The sequence below is a fragment of the Castor canadensis genome, chromosome 13 (assembly GCF_047511655.1).
Source record: "Castor canadensis chromosome 13, mCasCan1.hap1v2, whole genome shotgun sequence".
In the NCBI taxonomy this organism is placed as follows: Eukaryota; Metazoa; Chordata; class Mammalia; order Rodentia; family Castoridae; genus Castor; species Castor canadensis.
Window position 1 is genome coordinate 51,438,918 of NC_133398.1, and position 19,413 is coordinate 51,458,330.

The 19,413-nt window shown below is 37.5% G+C and overlaps 1 protein-coding gene across 7 annotated transcripts in view; it reads right to left on the reverse strand.

Moving 5' to 3' along the window:
- The window catches only part of Focad (focadhesin), a 285,307-nt gene that overhangs the window by 259,355 nt on the left and 6,539 nt on the right, over positions 1-19,413 (reverse strand). Inside the window, exon 1 of one of the 7 annotated variants that reach the window (XM_074051712.1) lies at positions 10,553-10,688. The exons of the other annotated variants lie outside the window; for them this stretch is intronic. The gene's annotated coding sequence lies outside the window, so the exon portion shown is untranslated. Of the gene's footprint in view, positions 1-10,552; positions 10,689-19,413 lie in introns of those variants that run through there. 7 annotated transcript variants of the gene reach the window in all.

Consider the following 19,413-nt stretch of genomic DNA (forward strand, 5'->3'; position numbering starts at 1 on the left):
GTTTTTTCATCCCACAAATTAAGCTATGGACTCATCAACCTGAGGATGTTAAACACATAGGTAGTTTCTCCATTCCAAGACCCCAGAAGATGCCTAAAACTGCAGACAGCACCAAGCCCTACACACAAGCACTGTGATAGTGCAACATTAGATCTGAAAACTGACACATATTATGTGACTAATGGGCAAGTAGAGTATACAGTGCAGATATACTGGACAAACAGATGATTCATGCCCCAGGCAGGACAAACTAGGATAGCTGAAATTTAATCATGCCACTCAGGATGGGGTGAAATTTAAAACTTATGAACTGTTTATTTCTGGAATTTTCCATTGAAATATTTTCATAGTTAACCAAGGTAACTGAATCAAAGAAAGTCAAACTGCAGATAAGGGGAACTACCTTATTTTGACTTCTTTTTTCTTATTACTTTCATTTGGATGACTTTGCAAAGCTGGTGAGTATACTATCAATAAATTTGAAGCTAAGTGGTAGAAAGCTTGCCTAGCATGCATAAGGCCCTGGGTTGGAAAATCCCCAGCAATGAAAAAAATAAATAACATAAAAAATAAATTTGAAGAGCTGGGACTGTGGCCCAAGTGGTTGAGTGCCTGCCTAACAAGCGCAAACCCCAGTACTACAAAATAAACAGGTACATGAATTTGAGCTAACATAAATAAAGTTATCAAGACTATCAAACAAGGGTATATTCCAGACTCTATTTGACTGGCTCTGCCTCTCAAAATTAGGGGGAAAATATGTTTATAGTTTTCAAATAACTACTATGTTTTGCTAGCCAATATTTTTATCTTCCTTATTCTGCCTGCTTAGCTTTTCACCTTCTGCTTCCTGGTCCCAAGGATCCAGCAGCTGGCTCTGTTTCATACCCAGTATTAAATCCTGACACCTACCAGAAACTCAAGTTTAGCCACAGCTCCTACCTCAAAACAGTCCAAAATCTGTCATCTAATTTCCAAATTAACTGGGTAAGAACCTTAGAAAACTAACTATATGATGCATAAAAAGAGAAAGATCACACAGAAGTCCCAATGAGAAGTTTTAATCATAAAGATCAAGTGAACAAAACAAATTTTAGTCACTGTATTCTCAAAAAGGCCCCAAATCATACTTAAATTAAAGAGAATAGAAAACACTTCTATTGCCAGCAATTTCAAAATCAAACTTAAGCAGAGGGCAACTAAGTGGTGTGACAAAGATACTTGGTCAATAACATAATCAGAGAAACTACAAACTATTCTCCTCTCATCCTGAATTAATAAAATTGTTACTTGACTAGCTCCATTATACTTCCTAGCCTCAAGTATGGTTAGGTATGATGATGTGATTAAGTGCTCTCCAGTGAAGTTTCAACAGAAGTGATGTACCTTTTCTAGACTACACTGCTTCTTCCACTATCTTCCCAATCACACCAAGATTTGGCAACAACCCAGATTAAATTATGCACATAAAGACAATGCCCCTAGGACACTGTCAAACAAATAAGATGAAAGGAATTGGATCTTAAATGACAGCTTAGTGCAGAGCTGCACAGCTGGAACTTCAACTATTGCATAAGAAAGAAATAAAATACCCTGCATAAACGACTGCACTTTGGGGGTCTCCTTGTTGCAGCACTAGTACTTCCTTAACAAGTATAACAGACCTGACATCATTTCCCTTCCATACTTCTTTTTCATTGGAGAAATGAAGAAACTTAACTTAAAAAGGTTAAAAAAGCTAGGCATGGTGGCACATAGCTATAACTGCAGCTACTGGGTAGTCTTCCACAACAGAGGAGATGGAGGGAGGAAAGAGGGAGAGGAGATGGGAGGGGAGGGGAGAAGTTAAACAACTTACCGATAAGGAAAATTGTCATGACAGATGTCAAGGTGAGGATGGAGATTTCTTGACTTTCAACCCAGTGTTCTTTCCACTGGACCATCAGCAACATGAGGCATGACCAGCATGTTTCACATTATTGCATGATGTCCCAGGAATTTTACTATAATTCAAGTACTAAAAAATTTAGGTAACTATAAGTTGTGATGATCTCACCAATTGCAATTTACTGAAAGTACATCAAATTGCAATCAAATTCCTGCCTTTAACAATTTAGTTCCTTCTTGGTTAATATCACATGTTACTTACTCAAAAATTTTTAAATGGGAGCCTACTATTAGATCAAAGGCAGGAAATTCCAAGATAAACTTCATTGCTGTCCAGGAGAGCAAGGCATTAAAGTGAGAAATAAAACCACCAATTGAATAATGCCTTGTTACAATATTTTTTTCAATTATTCTTGAATAATGTTTTTTAAAGTATCATGTGTGTATATTTAAATGCTAAATGTATAAGGGGATGCAGATGAAAAAAGTGTTTTAAATTTAAGGGCTTGGCTGGCAGAGTGACTAAAACGGTAAGAGCTCCTCCCTAGCAAGCCTGAGACCCCGAGTTCAAACCTCAGTATCACCACAAAAAAAATAATGACAATAATCTAAGGACTTCTTTATCTCTAGGATTTTTACAGTACCAAGTATCAAATATTTTGGTTTTCCAGTATTACAATTTTAAAATATTTTTGCTCCTTCAAGAGAGTAACTACTCAAATTGGTCTGTCCTAAACACTTGTAAGGATTTTATTTTAACACACAATAATCTTTCCAGTATATTCACAATAAAACAGATGACTTGTTATGGATTGGATCTGAAATGTCCCCAAAGGCTTATTTGTTGAAGGCTTTGTCCCTAGTACAGCAATATTCAGAGGTGGGGCTTTGGGGAAATGATTAGATCATAAGGGTGCTAACCTTACCAATGGATTAACTATTAACCACTGCTGGAGTTCAGAATTTGACAGGCAACTGGGAGATGATGGGAACTTAGGAGGTAGAACCTAGTTGAAGAGGATGGGTCCCTGAAGGTGTGCCCTTGGGGGCTATATCTGCACCCCAGTGCTTCTCCAGATAGGTAGATAGATAGACAGATAAATAGATAGATAACTTTCTGTCTTCTCTTGCCACCATGAGGTGAACAGCTCTCTACCATATACTTCCTGCCATGATAGTTTGCCTCACCACAGCCCAAAAACAACAGAGCCAAGTTACCATGGACTGAAACCTCTGAAATCATGAGACAAAATAACCTTTCTTCCTTTAAGTTGACTTTTCTCAAGTACTTTGTCACCATAATAGAAAGCTGAATAATACATACCCAATCATTTCGAAACATCTTACTGGCCAATAAATTACTAATCTATCTGAAGAGCAAAATCTCCACATTCACAATTATCATTTAATTTTTCTTTTTCTTTCTTTCTTTCTTTCTTTATTTATTTTTTTGAAATAAGGTTTCACTACATTGCCCAGGCTGGTTACCAAGTCCTGGGTTCCTGAGTAGCTGGGACAGACATGCACCACCGCACCCAGGTTAAATATCATTCAGTTAACTAAAATTTAGTAAAACATCACAGAATGTATGTTACAGATATTTTACCTATATTTCCTCCTCTCAAAAATGACTCAAGTTTTGTGCACTGGTTCTCTAAAGTAATTTACTTAATTATTAGCAAGCATTTATATGGTCCAAAGTGAAGTATTGATAGAGTAATAATTGATATTACAAATTTTTCTATAAAATACTCCAGTCCAGGACACAAAACAAAAAACAGAAAATGATAAATAAAACAATATCTAAATGTTGATAGTAAGTGAGTACATAGTATATATGTATATAAATTTGAAATTTTTTCATAATAAAAAGTTTTTTAAAATCCCATCCATATGTCCCTAGGGGCCAGGCAACATTCAAAGCCCTTCACACGGATTAACTCCTTTAACTCCTATAGTAACCTGAATTAGGTATTCATTTTACAGATTAAGAAACTGAAGAGCTAAGTACGGTGACTCACCCATTTAATCCCAGCTATGCAGGAGGATCTCTGTCCAAGGTCAGCCAGACAAAAGAGCCTATCTGACACAATAACTACACGCAAATGACTAGGCAAGCACAAAGCCCGGAGTTAAAACTCCAGTACTGTCAAAAAAGAAAAGAAACTAAAGCATAGAAGAATTAAATAACTTCCCCAAGGTGACAGAGTGTTACAGAGCTCCAAGTTCTTTGGCTCCAGACTGCATATGCACATTTAAAAGCCTGGAAAGTATGATTTGTGTTTTTCTTTTTTTTAATTTTTGCTCATTTCTTTTTTCTAATTTTGCCACAAAAAAACATGTTTTGCAATGTTGCCCAGACTGGCCTGGAAATCCTGGGTTCAAGTGATTCTCCCTAGTCTGAGACTAAAGGCATACATCCAGCCTGTTTTGTAAGTTTAAGTTACAAAACTATCAAAATCTTTGGTTTGCTTAGCTTTTTTTACTTTTAAGTCAAGGTTTTACTATGTAGGCAGGCTTACATCGAACTTGAGATCCTCCTGCCTCAGCTTCCTCAGTGCTGGGATTATAACTGAGTACCACCACGCCCAGCTCAAATACCAAAATGTTTATTCATAGAGGATACAACTTTCTGATACCCAAGTCACTGCAAGCACTGAAATTCATCATTAAAGGGTTCATAAAAGTGGACAGTAGTAAAAGTAGGAAATTTTTTTAATTATATAAGGTTAATTTTTTGATCGTTATTTTTACCAATGCTTTGGAGTCAGTAATATTGAAAAGGAATCACTGCAATTTAACCAGATAGATTCAATTAACTTTAACCATTTAAAAACTCACTCCATTTTAATCATTATAATTTTCCCAATTAGTCTCTTAGAAAGTTTCACACCAAAATAAAAACTCTTACTCTGGAAGAGAACTATGTAGACTTATCATAAGCTTAATGGCAATATTTTTCTTGATTGCTACAAAGTAACCAACTGACCTCATTTGTTTCTTTTTTCATGAAATTTAAGTTATTAAATTCACAACAAAACAGTTATAGTTTACTTAAACCTGCATACTTAGGAATAATGAAAGCAGAAGACCAAATGAACAAAGAAATTATACAGAAAATTCCACCATTGTTAACAAAGTAAATGTAGCCCAAAATGGAGATGGAGATTATTCCACTAACCAACTAAATCACAGAAAGAAATTACCACATTCTTAGAACTATCTCGAAAATGTTCAAACTAACAAGATAAATAGTGCACTGTGAAAAACTGACTTATATTGCAGCCCCTTAAAACTGTCTATAGAGAAAATGAGAAAACACCTTTAATCTGATTAAGTTTATGATTTTACGTGCCTCTATCATCATGACGACAGAGCAATGTGACACAAAGAGCAAAGTGAGTAGGCCAAGACAGGAGGGAAAACAGAGCTGAATGCAAATCCAAGGTCAGCAGCAGCCTTAAAGCTTAGGCAAACTCCTTATGGCATCCAAGCTTATCTCCTCACTGGTTAAATAAGGTTGTGTGGATAAGAATACAAAGTATGCTGAAGGCCAGAGGGTCTTGCACACAGTAGGCATGCTAAAGGTGTGTGTTTCCTCCCTCCCTTGATGTTTGTTGGACAGTCAATGAAGGTGAATGATGGAAAAGAATTTGAGTTTTAAGAATACAGAGGGCATGTCTCATCAAAACCCAGAGTGGAGTCTTATACCTAAGTCACTAGATATAGGTAGTCCCAAGGTTAAAAACAGTTAAAAGATTCCCATTCAAAATAAAGTTGGCTTTTAAACGTGGCACATATATACAATGGAATATTATTCAGTCAAAGGAAGAATGAGATTATGATATCTGCAAAAAAATGGACAGAACTGGAGACCATCATATTAAGTGAGATAAGCCAAGTTCAGAAAGACAAATATTGCATGTTTTTGCTCATATGTAGGCTATAGACTTAAAGAGAATAATAATGATATGACTGTAAAAGTGGGTCTTTGGGGGCTGGGGAAGACCAGTGAGCAGGAGTACAGGGAAAGGAGAGGGTAGCAGGCGGATAAATATTGTTGAAATATATATATATATATATATATATATATATATATATATATATATAGGAAAATAGCACAGTGAAACCAATAAAACTATACATATATAGTTGACTTTCCACTCACCTGTTTAATACTGTTCAATAGCTTCCAACTGCTCTTTGAAATCCAAAATGTCTTAGGCAATCTGGTCTCAACTCTCCCTCAGTCAGGGCACTAAATCACACTGAAAGTTCTTTCCATGTCTCTTACCCTTGCTGTTCTCCTCCTTTACCTCTCCCAGAGCCTTCCCTGTGGCAGTCACTGCACCCCAGCCTCAGGCAGCTCCCTACCTGCTACCACAGTGACGCTCTGTTGTATTCTTCAAGCTTTTACAGCAATCTCAGATGAATGTCATGTACTTATTTCTACTGTCCCACCCTGCCTCCCTGGCTCAGTGAAATGTAAACTTTTATTTTTATTTATTTATTTATTTATTTATTTTTTGGTGGGACTTGGGGTAGTGATCTCCAGGCTTTGCACTTGGAAAGTAGGCTCTTGGAAAGCACGTACTCTACGTACTCTACCACTTGAGCCACACCTCCTGTCCATTTTGCTCTGGAGTCCCATGGACAATTTGCACAGTCTGGTCTCAAACTGCAATCCTCCCAATCTCAGCCTCCCAAGTAGCTAGGATGACAGGCATGAGCCAGAGGCATCCAGCAAAATGCAAACTCTTGAAGACAGGCACCCACTCTCTTTTTTAACCACTGTTGTCGCCAACACATAACAAATACCTGTTTAAAGAGCTACTGGGTAAACACAAATTGTGACATAGGATTTAGAACACCATGTTGGATTAAACAGCTCCTATGAGCCAAGCACTCCATAAAATTCTTGATCCCACAGGATCTTTATAACTCCATGTGAAATTAGGAACTTGAGAGGAAGTAAATTCCCTGGAGTTATACAGTGGTATTTATAACTAGATTTTATTGAGAATTTTACCATTTGGCAGGCAGGTACTGTCAAAGTTTTACATGCATTCTTTCACCCAATATTCAAAACAATCCCGTGATACGTACTATTACCCTTATTTTCGTATGAAAAAACCAAGTGAGGCAAAGAGAGGTTGAAATTAATTGCCTTATATAAGAAGCAGAACATGGACATATTAAGTCTGTCTCCAAATCTCACATGCTTAACCACTCCTCTATAAAGTATAGTTACCAAAGTTTTTATAAGATTCAGATAATCCATTAAAGCATTTCACCCAGAAACAAGCACATAGCAAACACCTTTTATAGGTTAGCTTTTATTATTCTTAGTCTGAACCTAACATCTTATTTTCTCCATTGTATCTTGTACTTCAGGGAATTGAGCTAAATCTTAAAAGAATACCTAGGTTTGGGCTGGATGTGGTAATCCCAGAACTCAGAAGGCTAAAGCAGGAGGATCACAAGTTTGAGGTCAGCCTAGCTACACAGAAAGAGCCTACCTTAAAAAAAAAAAAAAAAAAACCTAGGTTTGCATACACAGTGTTAAATCAAATTCCCAAGGTAACTTATTGGCATATGCAAACAGCTCTGTATCTTTAAATAAATATACTGCAATGCTAAACACATGTAATCAAGTCTAATGTACAAAAGTTACATATTAAAGGAGTACTTTGTGCCTACAGCACAAAAATTACCACTCTAACCTTTGTCTTTGTGCTACCATAATCAGCAATGCATCTCTCACACTTGCATATGTTCCTAGATTTTTATAGTTTTATCTCATCATTGACATTTCAGCTCAAGTTCAATGAGTATCTAACAAAAGGTAAAGATTGGCCACGTTCAGCAACGGTAATAGTGTCAACACTTCTTGCCACTGATAGCATTTTCCATTTATTTTTTAAAATAAGTACTCATTGAAAAAGATGAAAGCAATCAGTTCCCTAAATGAATTCTGCCACAAGGAGATGGCTACAGTGCCACAAATGAATGCATGACTGGCAGGTAACCTCACCATGTGACAGTTCAAAACAGGGTTCAATAGGACAGAGATATTTGTACATGGATAAATTCACATGCTGAAATACAGAGTTTGGAATAACAATGGAATGGTCAGGAAGAAATAAATGCCCAAAAGCAGGAAGACCAAGAGGAAGCTACTGCATGTTCTTTCTCTTCCTGCAGCTGCCTCAGAAAACAGCTTCTACAACTTGGCCTCACGGTCCAGAAAAAAATGAGTATACAGTACAGAAGTCTCTGGTGTTCCTTCCAGCTCTGAGAGGGTTATAATCTCTCCTCAAGATAGGGAAGACTTCTAATTCTGAAGGGGCCAGTGTCCATATGTTCAGCAGCTCCACCATGCTCAGACCTCAGATGCCTGTGCAGAGGTGGCCCCAGCAGGAAGGGCTCCTCCCTCACCAAGGCCATGACATTATTATTCTGCACTTTTAGGCTCTAGAGTTTCTGTGTCTTGTTCACCCACTGCAGGGGCTGGCATGTAATAAGCAGTTAATAAATGTTTGTTGAATGACTGTGTTTAGCACAGTATCTAATATAGAATACATTTTTTAAAAAGTTATAATCAGGATGCTACTGTTTTCAGACCAGCTGTCCAAAGCAGAGAGTAAGAAATTAAAAAATTAATTAGAATTCATAAAACAAAGACCAAAATAAATTAATAAGGACCAGAGCAGAAAAGTAAAACTTTAAATAATTTTATTTTCAAACTAATACAGTAATCTAAATTCAGTTACCCACACACTTAGGGTTGGAAAATAATTAGTTCATTCCAGACACACTATTCTGGGGTGAAAGGCATTTTAAATACATAATCACCCAAAGAAGTAACATTTAGTGATCTTCTATGCTACAGCTAGTATTACTCATGGCTACTTTTATTTGTATGGTGCCTAATAATCTGATATTAACTAACCACCCTGAGATCATTAGTAAATCATTTCACATTAGCACAGAGATACCAAAACGCACAATCAAGAATTAGAACAGGAAGCCAGGTGTAGTGATTCATACCTGTAATCCCAGCTACTCAGGAGGCAAAGACTGGGAGAATAGCAGTTTGAGGCCAATCCAAGGAAAACAGTTAGCAAGACCTCATATCAACCAATAAAGCTGGGCATGGTAAACACAACTGTCATTCCAGCTACACAGAAGGCATAAATAGGAGGATGGAGATACAGACACACCTGGTAAAAACAGGACACCCTATTCTAAAACTAACTAAATAAAAAAGAGCTGAGAGTATGGCTCTAGTGGTAGAGCACCTGCCAACCAAGCAGTTCAAACCCACTACCAAAAAAAATTAAAAGAAGATACTGTACTAAAATGCTGACATTCAATCAATAGAGTACAGTATGTAGAATGTCTTTCAGATAAAGTTTATGTTTGTTTTTGCTTTTTTTTTTTTGGTGCTCGTGATTGAACTCAGGGTTTTATGCACATGCACTCAATTATGCTCCCAGCTAAAAGAATTCTTTTTAAACAAAGAAGTTCTGAAGTAATATGTAACTCCTAAAGAGAATTTAATCTCACAAATTTTTAAACCAATACATATCATTTTCATACATGCATAAGCTTGTTGGAAGTAAATGACTGACTGCATAAACAGTCCCAGCCATTCCATATCCCAGCAATTCACAAAGAAGTCCATGTTCACAGTTTCATTTAATCCTCAAAGGCTATTTCTGCCTCTTTCCCCAAATCCAAGCATTGTATGTGAAACTGTTCCCAACCTGGCTTACTTCTAAACTTACATCAAAGTCCTCAAAGGTTACTTCAGCTCAGGAACCAAGCTACAAAAATAAGGCAGTACCAGTATGGTTCCCAGGAACACAAGTCTTCTTCCCAAATCCCACTGGCCCTACTTCATCTCACAAGGAAGCTGAAAGTTCCAGGCAAGTCAAAGCCTAAGCGGCTCTATGGGAGTGCAAGTTCTACTCAGCTCACATTTGAAAAGTTAAGCAAGAGTACAAATGGCCAAACAGCAAGCATGGTTTGTGCAAAAGTACCCACTGATTAATATAAAAGGTAAACTAAGGAATATACAGACAAAATATTAACCTGTAATTTAAAGCAATTATCTATGAAGTTTTAATAATGCCATTAAATGATTACAATTAAAACTGAATAAAATTTTCATATACAATCATGAACAGTCAAGATTAATATATATAAACTATACATTTATATACATATGCATGTAAACACTCACACACAGTATTAAGAAACAAACACAAAGCAAACACACAGAGTAAATATGCAAGGTTATTTCTGGATAACAGGACGATGGGTGATTACATCCCACTACATTCTCTCTTATACTTGCCACATTTTTTTTCTACACTAGGCATAGATTACTTTTTAAATTAAAAGGGAATTATTAATTCTCTTCAAATAAAACCGTAAGATGAATTTTTTAGTCTTGATAAAAAATTAGTGATCGTAGTTACTTACTTGCAAACCGTGGTCTTTTATCATTATCTAAAGTAGTTTCATCACAGCACAAAGATTTTTTTAAAAAGCCACTTGAGCCAATTACACTACTTATTAAGAACTATTTAATGAGAAAGTCACACCTTTGAGTTATTAGAAGCTGCAAAGTTCTAAATAAGTAAGCTAACAAAATTACCTTTGCTTCTAAATTGTTTGCCAGGAGATTAATCCATTTGTTCCTGATAAAAATTAAGTGTTTCTCCAGTGTGTTCAACTTCCTCCACTCCTCTCTAATCAACTTTGTTAGCTTCTACCTAGAGGGCATATAATTTTAATTGTTTAAACTATAGCACAAAGACTTTATTTTAAATTATTTTAATTTTCCAATGCACATACAACATAACACATGGAAAATCAAAATTTTGTCATTAGTAAATTTTAGGGAAGTCTTTACATTTACAGTATCTGTCAAAGAATCAAGAAAGGCCTTTCAGTACGGTGACATTTAGACAGACACCTGATGGAAATAAGCATTTCAGACAGAAGGAGCAGTAAAGGCAATGAACTTGATATGGAAACATGCTTAGCAAGTTTAGGGAAGAGCAAAGACACCACTGTAGTTGGAGCAAGTGAGCCAGTTGGGCAGTGAAACTACAGTGTGAAGTAGGGACCCAAGCTGTGGAAGCCCCTGCTAGGGCTTGGTTGTGAACTTTTGGATGTTCCTGAGCAATACAGGAGCATCTGGAACAGAGAGATGGCATATTTGACTATCATTTTTAAAAGATCATTGTGGTTCCTATGGAGAACAGACCACAAAAAAGAAAGGAAAAAGGAAGACCATTTAGATGGTTACTGTAATAATCATGTTGGCTTGGAGGAGGGACCAGTAGGAGAGACAGTGAGCAGAGGTCAGACTTTAGATATGTGGTTTTTGGTTTTTGTGCTTTTTTTTTTCTTTTTATATTTTTTCAGATATATTGAGGCACGGTTTAAAAAATTATGTATTCATATGATATAAATGTTATATTTTGATATATGTATACATTGTGAAATAATAACTTTAATCAAGGTAGGTAATATATCCATCACCTCATAGTTATGATTTTGCATGTATGTGTGTGTTCAGAACACCTGAGTACTGCTCTCTTATAAATCTCAAGTGCACAATACATTATTATTAACTATAGTCACCATTCACACATCAGGTCTCACTTGGCTAAAGAGCACAAGCTTTTAGTTGTAAGATGAAAAGTACTTTAGATATATTTTGACAAAAGTTGCTGATGGACTAGATGTAGAATGCTGGAAGAGTGAAGGATGATTCCAAAGGTTTCAGTTGAGATAAATGGATGAAGAAGCAGTCACAAACTAATAGTAGAAGACAAAAGGAGTCATCATCTGTTTTTAAGATAATCTAGCAATGTGGGAGTCTCATAAATCCTTGGACTACAACTTACTTTTGTCTACAGCAGCAAAGAAAGACTACATAACAAAAGGATGTCAGGTGCAGAGTGTACAAGCTTCATTCACTCAATTTTATTTGGGGCCAATCTTGACTACACTCAATGTTCACATTTGTATATTGAGCTGCAGCCTGAATTTACACTGCATTCATACCCAGTTTCAATGCTGCCATCAACATCTGCCCCAATCCTTCCAATCGCTATAAGATCTCACTGGCCCTCTAAGTCCTTGCTATCCCACATAGCTCAAAAATCCTATAAGCTTAAAAAAAAATCTATAAGCTAAAAACAGAGACAGGGAAGGAAAGAGAGGAGACAGGAAAATTTAGCAAAGTAGGCATACAATCCTCATTACCCCTCCCCAGCCTTCATTGTCCATTCCATTTCATGTTCCCTCTGAGCTTTATGTCAAAGTCTCAACAAATGTTGAAGTCACTGTGCATGTATGTAAGTGCAGGATGGGAAGGATAGAGGAAAGACTGGTTGTATTGTGAAAGAAAGAAAATTAAAATGTATTTATTTCTTTTTTAAAACTTGGTTTTGGTAGTACTGAGGTTTGAATTCAGGGCCTTGCTTGCTAGGTTCGTGCTCTACCACTTGAGCCATACCCTAAGCTCTTGAAAAATCTTTAAAGATATGAGGTTACCTTGTTAATATATAAGTAATCATCAACTGTTGCTAAGACTAGTAGGTTAAAGGAAGATGGATAACTTTACATTAGAAAGATCGGGATGACCCTACCTAAACCCACTGATTCATCTCAGCGTCACTTAAAAGTTACCCAAACATTGTATCCTTATGAGGTGATGAAATAGGACATTGTGTTAGTCAGTTTTGTTGTTGTGACCAAATACCTGAGAAAACCAACTTAAAAGATTTATTCTGACTCATAATTTCAAAGGTTTCATGGGAAGGAGAACCCAATGGGGCCTCAGAGAAGCTCACATCATGGTGATCAAAAATCAGAGACAGAATGCCCACTTGGGTTCTTTCTTTTTTCTCCTTTTATTTCATTCAGACCCCCAGCCTATGGGATGGTGCCAAAAACATTTAGGGTAGATCTTTTCCCCTAGTTAATCCTCTCTACAAAGATTAACCATCACAAGCCCACCCTTGTCAAACTGATACCCAAACACATCTCCTTAAACCAAAATATTCCATCTCTGGCCCCAAAAGCTCATAATGCAAAATGCATTCAGTCCATCTCCAAAAGTCCCCATGGTCCTAACAGTTCCAAAACAAATGTTGAAGTTCAAAGTCTCCTCTGAAATTAAAGATAAACTCTTAGCTGTGAGAGTTTATCTCACAAGTTACATACTTCCAAGACCCAATGGCACAGAGTAACCATTCTATTCCAAAAGGAGAATAGCAAGGAAGAAATCGACCCAAACAGGACCAAAACCCAGCAGGACAAATAGTGAATTTTATAGCTCCATGACCACCACCAAGAGCATGTGGTGTCATGATGGGAGCTCCAATGGGCTTGGACAGCCTTGTCCTTACAGCCTTGCTGTTTGCAGCCTACCTAGCTTCTATCTTGAGCTGGCTTTGCTCTATGCCTGTGGCCTTCCTCAGCAGACATTCCACGTTCCTGGCATCATCAACTTCCTTGGGTCTCTATCACAGCCTAGGTTTCATTCTCACAACTTCATACATTGCCCTCTCAGGAGCTGCCTGCAAGGATCCTGACCCTGCTACACACTGCCTGGCATCACAGGCCTTCCTTTGAAATCTGAGTAGAAGCCTCCACTAACATACAACTCTTGTATTCTTCACGCCTGCACATTCAACATTGCATGTACAATGCCAAGATGTACCACCAGCTTAAGCAGTAGCTGAGCCCTCTTCAACCACAGCTGCAGTGGCTTCTGAGTCCCTGGATGGCTGAACATAAGGAAGCACTTCCCTAGGTGGCCCTCTGTGAGCAAGATGCCCTGGAGGTGCTCTCTTCGCATGGGAGCTCTGCAACTTCAGCCTGCAATGGGTAGGATCTGACCAATTCCTGAGATGCCCTGAAATCATCTTTCCTATTGTCCTGATGCAAATACTTTGCTTCTTTTAATAGTGCTAATTTCTTTAACAACCACACTTTCCTTGGCCAACTTTAAACCTGCTCCTTTTCTGCTTTACTTTACACTCACAGTTCTCACTGTATGCTTATCTAAAAGCACCAGCAAAATCATGCCTCAGCCTAAATGCCGGACTGCCTTGAAATTTCCTCCACCAAGTTAATTAGACCATCACCTTTAAACCCAGCATCCACAAAATCCAGGACATGGACAAAAATATAGACAAGTTCTTTGCCAGAATACAACATACATTACCTCAAGTCCAATTCCCAACAAAGTCCTCATTCCTATTTGAAACCTCAAGGACAGAGTCTTTACTGTCTACATGTGCACTGGCATTCTGGCCTTCTAAGGTCTCACCAGAACCCCATCAACTTCTGCTTACAGCATTCTAAGGCTCCCGTGGCCCCTATCTCCAAACTTTGCCAAATCTCTCCTGCAAACCAGCTCCAAAGGCTTAAGAATCACAGGGTCGCATTTAGTCATGGCAACACCACAACTTCTCTGGTACCAATTTTCTGTGTTTTTAGCAAACTCTGAGTTTCTCAAACCTTTCAGCTCTGCCTTTTGCTCTCAGTTCTCACTATAAGCCTAAATAAAAGTTTCCTCATCACTGTGACAAAAATGCCTGACAAAACAACAAAGAAGGAAGGATTTAGTTTGGCTCACAGTTTGAAAGCTTTGAGTCCATAATGGCAGGGAGGGCATGTGGGTCGGAGTAGCTTACATCAGGGTAAGCCAGGAAGCAGAGAGAAAGCCTGATCTGCAGTGCTCTCTCCTTTTTCCCTTTTTATTTCATTCAGGCCCCCAGCCTATGGGATAGTGCCACCCACATTCAGGGTATGTCTTCCCCCTTAATTATTCCTCTCTAGAAATAACCTCACAGGTCTACCCAGAGGTGTGTTTTACTATTCTCTCAGGCACAGCTCAATCCGATGACTCTATTTCTATAATCAATGACATTTTAATAAGAAAGGGTAGAGGGACTGAAACATAATAAGCAATTTAAAAGATATAATAGCCACATATAATTTGGGAACCTCACTTGAACTAATTCCAAAAAATCAACTGTAATAAGACAATCTTGGTGAAACTGACGGGGGTAGGGGGGCAAGGGTGGGGTAGGGAGACAGGGTGGAGAAATGACCCAAACAATGTATGCACATGTAAATAAATGAACAAAAAAATTAAAAAAATTAAAAAAAGAAGTAAAAAAAAAAAGACAATCTTGGCATAATTAAAAATTCTGAAACATGGACTATTAAGTAGTATTAAGGAATTAAGTGTTAAGTATTAAATGATGATTTTGTTACGGTTGATAATTACATAGCAATTATATGTATATACATATATATATACACAGTCAATAGTAGTTCAAAATAATTACTTTTTCAGAGCTAAAGGAGGAAAAACGTGTGAGAACAAGATAAAATGAGATAAATGAGACAAGAAAAAAATGACTTTGTTGTAACTAAGTTCATTTACTGTACTCTGTATTTACATGTGTTTGTGTGTGTGTGTGTGTGTGTGTGTGTGAAATTTTCCACATAAATGTATTTGTAAGAATAAAGAAAAATAGAGTAGAACATGGTAAGGCATGTTTGTAACCCAGGAGGCAGAAACTCTTTGAGGCCAGCCCCAGTTGCACAGTGAGTTCCAGGCCAGCCCTGGCTACATAGTAAGACTCTTCCAAAACAATATGAACTATTAAAAAAATTATTACCATTTGAAACTGCTAACCTGTGTGAATGAAGATTTTCTTAATGGTATGCAATGGAACAAAAATCAGGCATTTAAGAGATTGTCATTTTTATTCATAATCATTAATTTTAAATATTATGCTCATTATAATAATCTCATGGTACAGGCTGATTTTATAACATGATTATTCCATAAATTAGAATTTAAAATTGCTTTATTTTGAATGACAAAACAGACCTCATCTTAAGTTCTCAGTAAGATATTTTGGGGTGGGGAAAGTTCAACAGTTAAGAAAAGGTTTGAAAATTTTCTGCTTTAGACTTCACTTTGACATATCAACTGTTTCAGCTTTGCTGTTTTGTTTTGTTTGTTTTAAGGTATGCTGAGGATCAAACCAGGACCTTACACATTCTAGTCAAGCACTCTACCATTGAGTCACGTCCCTGGCCTTCAGCTCTCCTTTGAACAAAAATGTTATGATTTACAACATAAAGTGAAGAGTTTGCTATTAAGCACCAAGAGCAGGTATTCAATGCAGTTAAGCAAAAATCATGATACTCTTCTTGCAAAGAATGAAGATCTTGGATGCAGAAGAACACTATCTAGCAGACCTCTAATGAAAAGTGAATTCTAAAAAGTACTTGCAACAGGAGGCCAGAAATGTCCTCAGATAATAAACCACAACCTGTTCAAGAGTTTTTCCATAAAGCATAAACAAAAAACCAAGCCCTGAAAAAAGGTTGCAGTACCAAAAACCTACCTTTTCATTCATTTATTCATCAAATATTAGATGCCTACCTGTGCCATTCACTGTACTAAACACTGAATACAGACAAAAATCTCTGCCTTCTAGATTATAATCCTAGTGGAGGGAAGGCAAGAATAAGCAAAGCAGTATATAGCATCTCTGAATATAGGTGTTACATATAAAAGAACACCAGAGCAGGAAGAGAGGTAATACCAAAGAGAGGCTCCAATTTTAAAGAGGATAGTCAGAGAAAGTCTCACTGAGATGACACTCGAGCAAAAACTTAAAGGAGCTAAAGGAATAGTTCATAATCTCAGAAAAAAAGAATTCCAGGCAGAAAGAGAAGCAGTACAAAAGCCATGGAGAGAGAATGGCTAGTATGTATAAAGAACAGCAAAGCCAATTTAGAAGATAACATGATTGAGTAACAGAATAGTTGGAAATTAAGTCAAAGAGGCCACAAATGGGTTGGATCATGGCAAGCCTCTGAGGCCACTACAAAGATTTTGCCTTTTTCTTTGGGTGGCAATGGGAAGCCACTGGGGCATTTAGAGCAAAAGAAGAAACCTAATTCATATTTCTGAAAAAATCACTATAGCTACTCTGCTGAAGTGTTGTGGGGACAAGAAGATATCAGTTTAAAAGCTGTGGTTGAGCCAGGCTCCAGTAGTTCATGCCTATAATCCTAGCTAATTGGAAAGCTGAGATCACGAGAATTGTGGTTCAAGGCTAGCCTGGGCCAAAAAAGTCTGTGAAAGTCCACCTCAATGTAAAAATTCTAGCCATGGTGGCATGCACCTGTCATCTCAGAGATGGCAGGAAGCCTAAAATGGGAAGGGGAAGATCAAAATCCAGGCCAGCCTGAGCAAAAAGCAATACCCTATCTCCAAAACAACCAGGGCAAAAATGACTGGAGGCATGGCTCAAGCAGTACAGAAACTGCCTAGCAAGCATGAAACCCTGAGTTTAAACCCCAGTACCACCACCACCACCAAAAAAAAAAAAAAAATAGAATACTATGGTTAGCTGTGGGAGTATAGCTCAGTAGTAGAGAACTTGCCTTAAAGGTACAAGGCCCTGGGTTCAATTCCAAATCTGCAAAAATGAAAAAAAAAAAGAGAGAGAGAGAAAGAGAGAGCTATGATCAAATGTAAAAGAAAAACAATAATTCCAAGTGTCTTCCAGTCCTTGTCTATAAACCACTTTCCAAAGTGACTTTGCTATTTTCAGAACATTATATTCAGTATATAATCACTCTTCACTATGAACATTTCCCTACATTCAAAGTTTAGAGAATATCCTTTATTGATGACTTAATTTGAAAATACAGTATTAAATATATTAAATAAATCCCTTTTTTCAGAATACTTTTAATATCTAGAAAAAACTACCACATGTGTCTATGTCCTGGGAGGGAAAAAGTTACTTTTCTGCTCCTCTCATTTAAAAAAGTATACTAACCTAGAGATGGTGGTACACATCTGTAATCAGCATTCAGGAGGCTGAGGTAGGAGGAACACAAGTTCAAGACCAGCCTGAGTTAACATGGCAAGATCCTGTCTAAAAAAAAACATAAGACTAATGCTCTATATCCTTGAACTGGATTGACCTTGTCTCAGACTTTTTTTTTTTTTCTTCCCCTTTGGCAAGGACTGGGGTTTGAACTCAGGGCCTTGTGCTTGCTAGACAGGCACTCTACCACTGAACCATGGCCCCAGCCCTGGGTTGACCTTGTGATCTGCCCTAACCAACAGCAAACCAACAGCAAGGAAAATGAAGTTGTACGAATTCTTAGTTGAGGCTTCCAAAAGCCATGAAGCCTCCTCTTGCTCTTTTGTTTCAATGTGACCATGACACAAGTTAAAATGGGGCAGCTCTCAGGTCCCTGTGGAGCAGAGATAAACCATGCCTAGCTAAGACCTGCAAACCTATCAGTCCCAGTCACCACATGGGTAAGTACAGGCAAGAACAGCAAAAGAACTGTAACTCACTGCAAGCACAACCAAAACTGTCAGCCACAGAATCATAAGCTAATGAAAAATTGTTGCTGTAGGCTGCTAATTTTGAATGTGGGTAGCAATATATAACTGGTACAGAGGTTACTACAATATCCAGGACACAGACAAGAAGGGCTTAGACTCGGGGAGAGGGCAGTGGGTAGAGAGAGGTACTCTTATTCTAGATATATTTTAAAGGTATAACCAACAGACTTACCTAATAGTTTATGTTAAGATTGTGAAAGAAAAAGAGTCAAGGATGACACCCAGGTTTTTGGCCCGAGCCATAGAAAGCATGGAATTTCCATTAACTGAAATGGGGATAATTGTAAGCAAAGTAGGTATTGGGAGAAAATTGAGAGTGGGATTCAAGATATCTATATCTACTAGTTGTCCAAATGGAAGTGCTGAGTAGACACTGGATAAAAGGGTCTGGAGTTCAAGAGAAAAGATCCAGGCTGGAAATAAAAATTTCAGAGACTGGAGTTGTGGCTCAAATGATAGAGTACCTCCTTTGCAAGTACAAAGCCCTGAGTTCAAACCCCAGCCCCAGCAAAAAAAAAAAAAAAAGTGATACTGAAAATAAAAATTAACTGAACCCTGGACCACTCCAGTAGTAAGAGGTCAGGGAGATAAGAAAGAACCAGAAAAGGACTAAAAAAGAAGCAGTGAGGTAGAAGGAAATAGTGGTATTTGAATAAACGTGTTAAAAGCAGAAAGTGATGAACTATCTCAAAAAATGCTAAGAGGTCAACTAGGGGAGTAAGAACAGACCAAAGGCCTCAGGATGTGTAGCTCAACAGTGCCTAGCATGTGGGAGGAACTGGGTTTGTGTCCCAGTAAAAACAAAAACAAAAACCAAACAAAAAACAGACCTCTGGACTTAGCAAAATGAAAGTCATTAGTGACTTTGAGGAATTTTTTATGAGTGGTAAAAGAGAAAGCCTGATTAAAGTATGTTAAAGAAAGAATAGAAGGCAAGCAATTGAACAATTGACTATAGTTTTTGCCCTAAAGAGAAACAAAGAAATTGTGCAGTGGCTTATACAGGGAAATGGGGTCAAGAGATATTATTTTAA